Source organism: Oncorhynchus kisutch, unplaced genomic scaffold (assembly GCF_002021735.2).
Source record: "Oncorhynchus kisutch isolate 150728-3 unplaced genomic scaffold, Okis_V2 scaffold1037, whole genome shotgun sequence".
Taxonomy (NCBI): domain Eukaryota; kingdom Metazoa; phylum Chordata; class Actinopteri; order Salmoniformes; family Salmonidae; genus Oncorhynchus; species Oncorhynchus kisutch.
The window spans coordinates 42,796-55,137 of NW_022262982.1; the positions used below are offsets into that span (position 1 = coordinate 42,796).

A 12,342-nucleotide genomic window follows, 5' to 3' on the forward strand; every position below is an offset into this window, starting at 1 on the left:
TCTGATCAGAGAGACTAACCGGAGGTGTCTGATATTCCAGACCACGGTGTGAAACAGAGAGACTAACCGGAGGTGTCTGATCAGAGATACTAACCGGAGGTGTCTGATCAGAGAGACTAACCGGTGGTTTCTGATCAGAGAGACTAACCGGAGGTGTCTGATCAGAGAGACTAAACGGAGGTGTCTGATATTCCAGACCACGGTGTGAAACAGAGAGACTAACCGGAGGTGTCTGATCAGAGATACTAACCAGAGGTGTCTGATCAGAGATACTAACCGGAGGTGTCTGATCAGAGATACTAACCGGAGGTGTCTGATCAGAGAGACTAACCGGTGGTGTCTGATCAGAGAGACTAACCGGAGGTGTCTGATCAGAGAGACTAAACGGAGGTGTCTGATATTCCAGACCATGGTGTGAAACAGAGAGACTAACCGGAGGTGTCTGATCAGAGATACTAACCAGAGGTGTCTGATCAGAGATACTAACCGGAGGTGTCTGATCAGAGATACTAACCGGAGGTGTCTGATCAGAGATACTAACGGAGGTGTCTGATCAGAGATACTAACCGGAGGTGTCTGATCAGAGAGACTAACCGGAGCTGTCTGATCAGAGAGACTAACCGGAGGTGTCTGATCAGAGATACTAACCGGAGGTGTCTGATCAGAGAGACTAACCGGAAGTGTCTGATCAGGGATACTAACCGGAGGTGTCTGATCAGAGATACTAACCGGAGGTGTCTGATCAGAGAGACTAACTGGAGGTGTCTGATCAGAGATACTAACCGGAGGTGTCTGATGTTCCAGACCACGGTGTGAAACAGAAAGACTAACCGGAGGTGTCTGATCAGAAAGACTAACCGGAGGTGTCTGATCAGAGATACTAACCGGAGGTGTCTGATCAGAGAGACTAACCGGAGGTGTCTGATCAGAGAGACTAAACGGAGGTGTCTGATATTCCAGACCACGGTGTGAAACAGAGAGACTAACCGGAGGTGTCTGATCAGAGATACTAACCAGAGGTGTCTGATCAGAGATACTAACTGGAGGTGTCTGATCAGAGATACTAACCGGAGGGGTCTGATCAGAGATACTAACCGGAGGTGTGTGATCAGAGAGACTAACCGGAGGTGTCTGATCAGAGAGACTAACCGGAGGTGTCTGATCAGAGATACTAACCGGAGGTGTCAGATCAGAGATACTAACCGGAGGTGTCTGATGTTCCAGACCACGGTGTGAAACAGAAAGACTAACCGGAGGTGTCTGATCAGAGATACTAACCGGAGGTGTCTGATGAGAGAGACTAACCGGAGGTGTCTGATCAGAGAGACTAACTGTAGGTGTCTGATCAGAGATACTAACCAGAGGTGTCTGATCAGAGAGACTAACCGGAGGTGTCTGATCTTCCAGACCACGGTGTGAAACAGAGAGACTAACCGGAGGTGTATGATCAGAGATACTAACCAGAGGTGTCTGATCAGAGAGACTAACCGGAGGTGTCTGATCAGAGATACTAACCGGAGGTGTCTGATCAGAGAGACTAACCGGAAGTGTCTGATCAGGGATACTAACCGGAGGTGTCTGATCAGAGATACTAACCGGAGGTGTCTGATCAGAGAGACTAACCGGAGGTGTTTGATCAGAGATACTAACCAGAGGTGTCTGATCAGAGAGACTAACCGGAGGTGTCTGATATTCCAGACCACGGTGTGAAACAGAGACTAACCGGAGGTGTCTGATCAGAGATACTAACCGGAGGTGTCTGATCAGAGAGACTAAACGGAGGTGTCTGATCAGAGAGACTAACTGTAGGTGTCTGATCAGAGATACTAACCAGAGGTGTCTGATCAGAGAGACTAACCGGAGGTGTCTGATCAGAGATACTAACCGGAGGTGTCTGATCAGAGATACTAACCGGAGGTGTCTGATCAGAGAGACTAACCGGAGGTGTCTGATCAGAGATACTAACCGGAGGTGTCTGATCAGAGAGACTAACCGGAGGTGTCTGATCAGAGAGACTAACCGGAGGTGTCTGATCAGAGATACTAACCGGAGGTGTCTGATCTTCCAGGCCACGGTGTGAAACAGAGTGGAGGTGATGAATAGACCACTAAGCCCCGCCCCGTACAACCAGGCAGCAGCAGCCTGCCATTGGTCCACAGACAGGAAGTAGAGTACAGACCCGCCCACCAGGCTGGGGATGATCCAGAGCTGTGGAGGATCATGGGTAAACAAGGCATTATGGGGAGAACCAGGTACAGCAGGGTGAACAGCAGCTGTGTTTCCAGAGATAAGAGATGAATCTGTAGACAGGTTGTGTGTGTAACTCACTCCATGTGTGGCACAGTTGGCAGCGTGTTCGTAGTCTGTAGGCTGGTATCTCCTACTGGATGGAACTCTGCCATTCATGAACCTGGAACACACACACCCAGGATACTGTACATGTTGAATGTGTCTCCTGGCCTCTATAAGTAGTGTCCGACTGTGTCAGGTACTGCTGAGCTCTGACATCCACGTTAAAACCTTACTTGGGCTCTATGCATAGCAGCCCATGCTTGTGTGTGTGTGTGTGTGTGTGTGTGTGTGTGTGTGTGTGTGTGTGTGTGTGTGTGTGTGTGTGTGTCTTTAATCAGCAGTAAATCTCTCAATCCCGGTTTACAGAGAGAGGCACATCTGGACATGTTATGAAACCACATTTCGTAAGTCAACACACACACAAACATCGCAGGTTTCAGGGTAGTGCTTGCTGGACGCCAGGTCAGCTGTGCGTTATCTGATTCCACACAGGGTCCCTCAGGCCTAGCAGAAGCTGTGTGACAGGGTAAGGTTCAGGGTAGCTATTTACTTCCATTTTGTGGTTGGTTAGTTGCCTCATTCCACATATTGTGTTAAATCTGTTTCAGTATTTTCTCTAAATCCTTTTCTACCATTTTGATATATAAGATGATCCATTTCCCCATATAAAGGTTTTATTTACCTAGAGAGGGACAGGATGTGGAGGCTGCTCTAACAGGCCTTACTCAGCTCATAAAGGTTTTAGTTACCTAGAGAGGTACAGGATGTGGAGGCTGCTCTAACAGGCCTTACTCAGCTCATAAAGCTTTTAGTTACCTAGAGAGGTACAGGATGTGGAGGCTGCTCTAACAGGTCTTACTCAGCTCATAAAGGTTTTAGTTACCTAGAGAGGTACAGGATGTGGAGGCTGCTCTAACAGGCCTTACTCAGCTCATAAAGGTTTTAGTTACCTAGAGAGGTACAGGATGTGGAGGCTGCTCTAACAGGCCTTACTCAGCTCATAAAGCTTTTAGTTACCTAGAGAGGTACAGGATGTGGAGGCTGCTCTAACAGGCCTTACTCAGCTCATAAAGGTTTTAGTTACCTAGAGAGGTACAGGATGTGGAGGCTGCTCTAACAGGCCTTACTCAGCTCATAGAGAGGTACAGGATGTGGAGGCTGCTCTAACAGGCCTTACTCAGCTCATAAAGGTTTTAGTTACCTAGAGAGGTACAGGATGTGGAGGCTGCTCTAACAGGCCTTATTCAGCTCATAAAGGTTTAGAGGTGCTGATTAGTGAACTGCGATGTTAGAGCAACGCTGGAGCAAAAGCCTAGACTACCAGAGAGGATGGTTGGTCTCACTGTGGTCCATCACTCTCCTAGACTACCAGAGAGGATGGTTGGTCTCACTGTGGTCCATCACTCTCCTAGACTACCAGAGAGGATGGTTGGTCTCACTGTGGTCCATCACTCTCCTAGACTACCAGAGAGGATGGTTGGTCTCACTGTGGTTCATCACTCTCCTAGACTACCAGAGAGGATGGTTGGTCTCACTGTGGTCCATCACTCTCCTAGACTACCAGTATCTCTTCAGTAGCAGAGTGAGAGGATGGTTGGTCTCACTGTGGTCCATCACTCTCCTAGACTACCAGAGAGGATGGTTGGTCTCACAGTGGTCCATCACTCTCCTAGACTACCAGTATCTCTTCAGTAGCAGAGTGAGAGGATGGTTGGTCTCACTGTGGTCCATCACTCTCCTAGACTACCAGAGAGGATGGTTGGTCTCACGGTGGTCCATCACTCTCCTAGACTACCAGAGAGGATGGTTGGTCTCACTGTGGTCCATCACTCTCCTAGACTACCAGAGATGATGGTTGGTCTCACTGTGGTCCATCACTCTCCTAGACTACCAGAGAGGATGGTTGGTCTCACTGTGGTCCATCACTCTCCTAGACTACCAGAGAGGATGGTTGGTCTCACTGTGGTCCATCACTCTACTAGACTACCAGAGAGGATGGTTGGTCTCACTGTGGTCCATCACTCTACTAGACTACCAGAGAGGATGGTTGGTCTCACTGTGGTCCATCACTCTACTAGACTACCAGAGAGGATGGTTGGTCTCACTGTGGTCCATCACTCTACTAGACTACCAGAGAGGATGGTTGGTCTCACTGTGGTCCATCACTCTACTAGACTACCAGAGATGATGGTTGGTCTCACTGTGGTCCATCACTCTACTAGACTACCAGAGAGGATGGTTGGTCTCACTGTGGTCCATCACTCTCCTAGACTACCAGAGAGGATGGTTGGTCTCACTGTGGTCCATCACTCTACTAGACTACCAGAGAGGATGGTTGGTCTCACTGTGGTCCATCACTCTACTAGACTACCAGAGAGGATGGTTGGTCTCACTGTGGTCCATCACTCTACTAGACTACCAGAGAGGATGGTTGGTCTCACTGTGGTCCATCACTCTACTAGACTACCAGATAAGATGGTTGGTCTCACTGTGGTCCATCACTCTACTAGACTACCAGAGAGGATGGTTGGTCTCACTGTGGTCCATCACTCTCCTAGACTACCAGAGAGGATGGTTGGTCTCACCGTGGTCCATCACTCTACTAGACTACCAGAGAGGATGGTTGGTCTCACTGTGGTCCATCACTCTACTAGACTACCAGAGAGGATGGTTGGTCTCACTGTGGTCCATCACTCTACTAGACTACCAGAGAGGATGGTTGGTCTCACTGTGGTCCATCACTCTACTAGACTACCAGTATCTCTGGTAGTATCTCTGACTCGGTACCGGTAGCCCCTGTATATAGTCTTGTTATTGTTATGTACTCTTCTTGTGTTACTTTTAGATGGTTGGTCTCACTGTGGTCCATCACTCTACTAGACTACCAGTATCTCTGGTAGTATCTCTGACTCGGTACCGGTAGCCCCTGTATATAGTCTTGTTATTGTTATGTACTCTTCTTGTGTTACTTTTAGATGGTTGGTCTCACTGTGGTCCATCACTCTACTAGACTACCAGTATCTCTGGTAGTATCTCTGACTCGGTACCGGTAGCCCCTGTATATAGTCTTGTTATTGTTATGTACTCTTCTTGTGTTACTTTTAGATGGTTGGTCTCACTGTGGTCCATCACTCTACTAGACTACCAGTATCTCTGGTAGTATCTCTGACTCGGTACCGGTAGCCCCTGTATATAGTCTTGTTCTTCTTGTGTTACTTTTAGATGGTTGGTCTCACTGTGGTCCATCACTCTACTAGACTACCAGTATCTCTGGTAGTATCTCTGACTCGGTACCGGTAGCCCCTGTATATAGTCTTGTTATTGTTATGTACTCTTCTTGTGTTACTTTTAGATGGTTGGTCTCACTGTGGTCCATCACTCTACTAGACTACCAGTATCTCTGGTAGTATCTCTGACTCGGTACCGGTAGCCCCTGTATATAGTCTTGTTATTGTTATGTACTCTTCTTGTGTTACTTTTAGATGGTTGGTCTCACTGTGGTCCATCACTCTACTAGACTACCAGTATCTCTGGTAGTATCTCTGACTCGGTACCGGTAGCCCCTGTATATAGTCTTGTTATTGTTATGTACTCTTCTTGTGTTACTTTTAGATGGTTGGTCTCACTGTGGTCCATCACTCTACTAGACTACCAGTATCTCTGGTAGTATCTCTGACTCGGTACCGGTAGCCCCTGTATATAGTCTTGTTATTGTTATGTACTCTTCTTGTGTTACTTTTAGATGGTTGGTCTCACTGTGGTCCATCACTCTACTAGACTACCAGAGAGGATGGTTGGTCTCACTGTGGTCCATCACTCTACTAGACTACCAGTATCTCTGGTAGTATCTCTGACTCGGTACCGGTAGCCCCTGTATATAGTCTTGTTATTGTTATGTACTCTTCTTGTGTTACTTTTAGATGGTTGGTCTCACTGTGGTCCATCACTCTACTAGACTACCAGTATCTCTGGTAGTATCTCTGACTCGGTACGGTAGCCCCTGTATATAGTCTTGTTATTGTTATGTACTCTTCTTGTGTTACTTTTAGATGGTTGGTCTCACTGTGGTCCATCACTCTCCTAGACTACCAGAGAGGATGGTTGGTCTCACTGTGGTCCATCACTCTCCTAGACTACCAGAGAGGATGGTTGGTCTCACTGTGGTCCATCACTCTACTAGACTACCAGTATCTCTGGTAGTATCTCTGACTCGGTACGGTAGCCCCTGTATATAGTCTTGTTATTGTTATGTACTCTTCTTGTGTTACTTTTAGATGGTTGGTCTCACTGTGGTCCATCACTCTACTAGACTACCAGTATCTCTGGTAGTATCTCTGACTCGGTACCGGTAGCCCCTGTATATAGTCTTGTTATTGTTATGTACTCTTCTTGTGTTACTTTTAGATGGTTGGTCTCACTGTGGTCCATCACTCTACTAGACTACCAGTATCTCTGGTAGTATCTCTGACTCGGTACCGGTAGCCCCTGTATATAGTCTTGTTATTGTTATGTACTCTTCTTGTGTTACTTTTAGATGGTTGGTCTCACTGTGGTCCATCACTCTACTAGACTACCAGTATCTCTGGTAGTATCTCTGACTCGGTACCGGTAGCCCCTGTATATAGTCTTGTTCTTCTTGTGTTACTTTTAGATGGTTGGTCTCACTGTGGTCCATCACTCTACTAGACTACCAGTATCTCTGGTAGTATCTCTGACTCGGTACCGGTAGCCCCTGTATATAGTCTTGTTATTGTTATGTACTCTTCTTGTGTTACTTTTAGATGGTTGGTCTCACTGTGGTCCATCACTCTACTAGACTACCAGTATCTCTGGTAGTATCTCTGACTCGGTACCGGTAGCCCCTGTATATAGTCTTGTTATTGTTATGTACTCTTCTTGTGTTACTTTTAGATGGTTGGTCTCACTGTGGTCCATCACTCTACTAGACTACCAGTATCTCTGGTAGTATCTCTGACTCGGTACCGGTAGCCCCTGTATATAGTCTTGTTATTGTTATGTACTCTTCTTGTGTTACTTTTAGATGGTTGGTCTCACTGTGGTCCATCACTCTACTAGACTACCAGTATCTCTGGTAGTATCTCTGACTCGGTACCGGTAGCCCCTGTATATAGTCTTGTTATTGTTATGTACTCTTCTTGTGTTACTTTTAGATGGTTGGTCTCACTGTGGTCCATCACTCTACTAGACTACCAGTATCTCTGGTAGTATCTCTGACTCGGTACCGGTAGCCCCTGTATATAGTCTTGTTCTTCTTGTGTTACTTTTAGATGGTTGGTCTCACTGTGGTCCATCACTCTCCTAGACTACCAGAGAGGATGGTTGGTCTCACTGTGGTCCATCACTCTACTAGACTACCAGTATCTCTGGTAGTATCTCTGACTCGGTACCGGTAGCCCCTGTATATAGTCTTGTTATTGTTATGTACTCTTCTTGTGTTACTTTTAGATGGTTGGTCTCACTGTGGTCCATCACTCTACTAGACTACCAGTATCTCTGGTAGTATCTCTGACTCGGTACCGGTAGCCCCTGTATATAGTCTTGTTATTGTTATGTACTCTTCTTGTGTTACTTTTAGATGGTTGGTCTCACTGTGGTCCATCACTCTACTAGACTACCAGTATCTCTGGTAGTATCTCTGACTCGGTACCGGTAGCCCCTGTATATAGTCTTGTTATTGTTATGTACTCTTCTTGTGTTACTTTTAGATGGTTGGTCTCACTGTGGTCCATCACTCTACTAGACTACCAGTATCTCTGGTAGTATCTCTGACTCGGTACGGTAGCCCCTGTATATAGTCTTGTTATTGTTATGTACTCTTCTTGTGTTACTTTTAGATGGTTGGTCTCACTGTGGTCCATCACTCTACTAGACTACCAGTATCTCTGGTAGTATCTCTGACTCGGTACCGGTAGCCCCTGTATATAGTCTTGTTATTGTTATGTACTCTTCTTGTGTTACTTTTAGATGGTTGGTCTCACTGTGGTCCATCACTCTACTAGACTACCAGTATCTCTGGTAGTATCTCTGACTCGGTACCGGTAGCCCCTGTATATAGTCTTGTTATTGTTATGTACTCTTCTTGTGTTACTTTTAGATGGTTGGTCTCACTGTGGTCCATCACTCTACTAGACTACCAGAGAGGATGGTTGGTCTCACTGTGGTCCATCACTCTACTAGACTACCAGTATCTCTGGTAGTATCTCTGACTCGGTACCGGTAGCCCCTGTATATAGTCTTGTTATTGTTATGTACTCTTCTTGTGTTACTTTTAGATGGTTGGTCTCACTGTGGTCCATCACTCTACTAGACTACCAGTATCTCTGGTAGTATCTCTGACTCGGTACCGGTAGCCCCTGTATATAGTCTTGTTATTGTTATGTACTCTTCTTGTGTTACTTTTAGATGGTTGGTCTCACTGTGGTCCATCACTCTACTAGACTACCAGTATCTCTGGTAGTATCTCTGACTCGGTACCGGTAACCCCTGTATATAGTCTTGTTATTGTTATGTACTCTTCTTGTGTTACTTTTAGATGGTTGGTCTCACTGTGGTCCATCACTCTACTAGACTACCAGTATCTCTGGTAGTATCTCTGACTCGGTAACCCTAACCCTAACCCTAACCCTGTATATAGTCTTGTTCTTCTTGTGTTACTTTTAGATGGGTTTTTATTTTTAATTACTAAATATTTTCTTAACCAACATTGCAGTTCAAGAAATAGAGTTAAGGGCTTGTAAGTAAGTATTTCTCGCTAAGGTCTACACCTGTTGTATTCAGCGTATGTGACACACAACATGTGATTTGATTCTGTCAGCTAAAGGACAACAGGCGTGTGTGTCTCAGTGAGCCTGAAGGGACAAAGGCTCTGATCAGAGAAAGCATTGTTATCGTCCAAAAGAGGGGCACTCTGTCTCCAACTCTGCCTATATCTCCTCCTCCATTCTCTCACTCCCTCTCTCTACCTCCATCTTCCCCCTCTTTTTCTCTCCCTACTCTCTCCCTCTCTCTTCCTGTCTTTCTCTATCATTAGTGTGAGCGGCCAAGGCTGATCTAACGACCCTCCTATGGTATCAGCGTTATAATGGAGCACACACACTAGGGGGGTGGCTGTGTCTACCTCGGCTGGGCTTGAACTTTCACCTGCTCTCTCTCTCACATTCCGCTTGTTGCGTTAGAATGGGAAACTATAATCTACAGCAGTGAACAGAATGTTAGTAATGCTGAATATCAGACGTGGTGTCTGATCCACCGGGTCTTTAAATCTAAGAGGATCTGTTTCTGAATCCTGCTAGTGGCAAGACACACACACACTTGTCCCCAAGCGCATCGGTGCACATGGCTTCACATCAGCTAGCAAAACACCTAACTCCAACTGTCAACCAACCTAGACCCAACCGTCAACCAACCCAACTCCAACCGTCAACCAACCCAACCCCAACCGTCAACCAACCCAACCCCAACCGTCAACCAACCCAACCCCAACCGTCAACCAACCTAACTCCAACCAACCTAACCCCAACCGCCAACCAACCTAACTCCAACCGTCAACCAACCTAACTCCAACCAACCTAACCCCAACCGCCAACCAACCTAACTCCAACCGTCAACCAACCTAACTCCAACCAACCTAACCCCATCCTCCAACCAACCTAACTCCAACCGTCAACCAACCTAACCCCAACCGTCAACCAACCTAACTCCAACCTAACCCCAACCGTCAACCAACCCAACCGCAAATGCCAACCAACCCAACCCCAACAGTCAACCAACCTAACTCCAACCGTCAACCAACCTAACTCCAACCGTCAACCAACCTGACTCCAACCAACCTAACCCCAACCGTCAACCAACCTAACCCCAACCGTCAACCAACCTAACTCCAACCAACCCAACCCCAACCGCCAACCAACCCAACCGCAAACGCCAAACAACCCAACCCCAACTGTCAACCAACCCAACTGCAACTCTGCCTATATCTCCTCCTCCATTCTCTCACTCCCTCTCTCTACCTCCATCTTCCCCCTCTTTTTCTCTCCCTACTCTCTCCCTCTCTCTTCCTGTCTTTCTCTATCATTAGTGTGAGCGGCCAAGGCTGATCTAACGACCCTCCTATGGTATCAGCGTTATAATGGAGCACACACACTAGGGGGGTGGCTGTGTCTACCTCGGCTGGGCTTAAACTTTCACCTGCTCTCTCTCTCACATTCCGCTTGTTGCGTTAGAATGGGAAACTATAATCTACAGCAGTGAACAGAATGTTAGTAATGCTGAATATCAGACGTGGTGTCTGATCCACCGGGTCTTTAAATCTAAGAGGATCTGTTTCTGAATCCTGCTAGTGGCAAGACACACACACACTTGTCCCCAAGCGCATCGGTGCACATGGCTTCATATCAGCTAGCAAAACACCTAACTCCAACTGTCAACCAACCTAGACCCAACCGTCAACCAACCCAACTCCAACCGTCAACCAACCCAACTCCAACCGTCAACCAACCCAACCCCAACCGTCAACCAACCCAACCCCAACCGTCAACCAACCCAACCGTCAACCAACCTAACTCCAACCAACCTAACCCCAACCGCCAACCAACCTAACTCCAACCGTCAACCAACCTAACTCCAACCAACCTAACCCCAACCGCCAACCAACCTAACTCCAACCGTCAACCAACCTAACTCCAACCAACCTAACCCCATCCTCCAACCAACCTAACTCCAACCGTCAACCAACCTAACTCCAACCGTCAACCAACCTAACCCCAACCGTCAACCAACCTAACTCCAACCTAACCCCAACCGTCAACCAACCCAACCGCAAATGCCAACCAACCCAACCCCAACCGTCAACCAACCTAACTCCAACCGTCAACCAACCTAACTCCAACCAACCTAACCCCAACCGTCAACCAACCTAACCCCAACCGTCAACCAACCTAACTCCAACCAACCCAACCCCAACCGCCAACCAACCCAACCGCAAACGCCAACCAAACCAACCCCAACTGTCAACCAACCCAACTGCAAACGCCAACCAACCCAACCCCAACCGTCAACCAACCTAACCCCAACCGTCAACAAACCTAACCCCAACCGTTAACCAACCTAACTCCAACCAACCCAACCCCAACCGCCAACCAACCCAACCGTCAACCAACCTAACTCCAACCGCCAACCAACCTAACTCCAACCGCCAACCAACCTAACTCCAACCAACCCAACCTAACCCCAACCGTCTAGCAACCTAACTCCAACCGTCAACCAACCTAACCCCAACCGTCAACCAACCTAACCCCAACCGCCAACCAACCTAACCCCAACCGCCAACCAACCCAACCGTCAAGCAACCTAACCCCAACCGTCAAGCAACCTAACCCAACCGTCAAGCAACCTAACCCCAACCAACCTAACCCCAACCTAACTCCAACCGTCAACCAACCTAACCCCAACCGTCAACCAACCTAACCCCAACCGCCAACCAACCTAACCCCAACCGCCAACCAACCCAACCGTCAACCAACCTAACCCCGACCGTCAACCAACCTAACCCCAACCGCCAACCAACCCAACCGTCAACCAACCTAACCCCAACCGTCAACCAACCCAACCGTCAACCAACCTAACCCCAACCGTCAACCAACCTAACCCCAACCGCCAACCAACCCAACCGTCAACCAACCTAACCCCATCCGTCAACCAACCCAACCGTCAACCAACCTAACCCCAACCGTCAACCAACCCAACCGTCAACCAACCTAACCCCATCCGTCAGCCAACCTAACTCCAACCAACCTAACCCCAACCGTCAACCAACCGACAAACAACAATATTAGTTAAGTAGTTCAATAAAACAGAACTTTATCAGAGATATATTAATTCCTCTGTCTAGAATAATATTCTGCCTACCTTCCATATCGGCTCTTCTTAAAGTCCATACCGGAGACAGCATGTATTTATCTGTTCACTTGTTACTGTTCTCAACTAGCGAGACGGATTTCCCTGTGCGTCTGAACACAAACAGGAGCTGGG

At 47.5% G+C, this 12,342-nt stretch overlaps 1 pseudogene; it reads right to left on the bottom strand.

Annotated features, from left to right (window-relative positions):
* The window catches only part of LOC116364214 (monocyte to macrophage differentiation factor 2-like), a 38,184-nt pseudogene extending 25,921 nt beyond the window's left edge, over positions 1–12,263 (bottom strand).
* Positions 12,264–12,342: the final 79 nt, after the last annotated feature.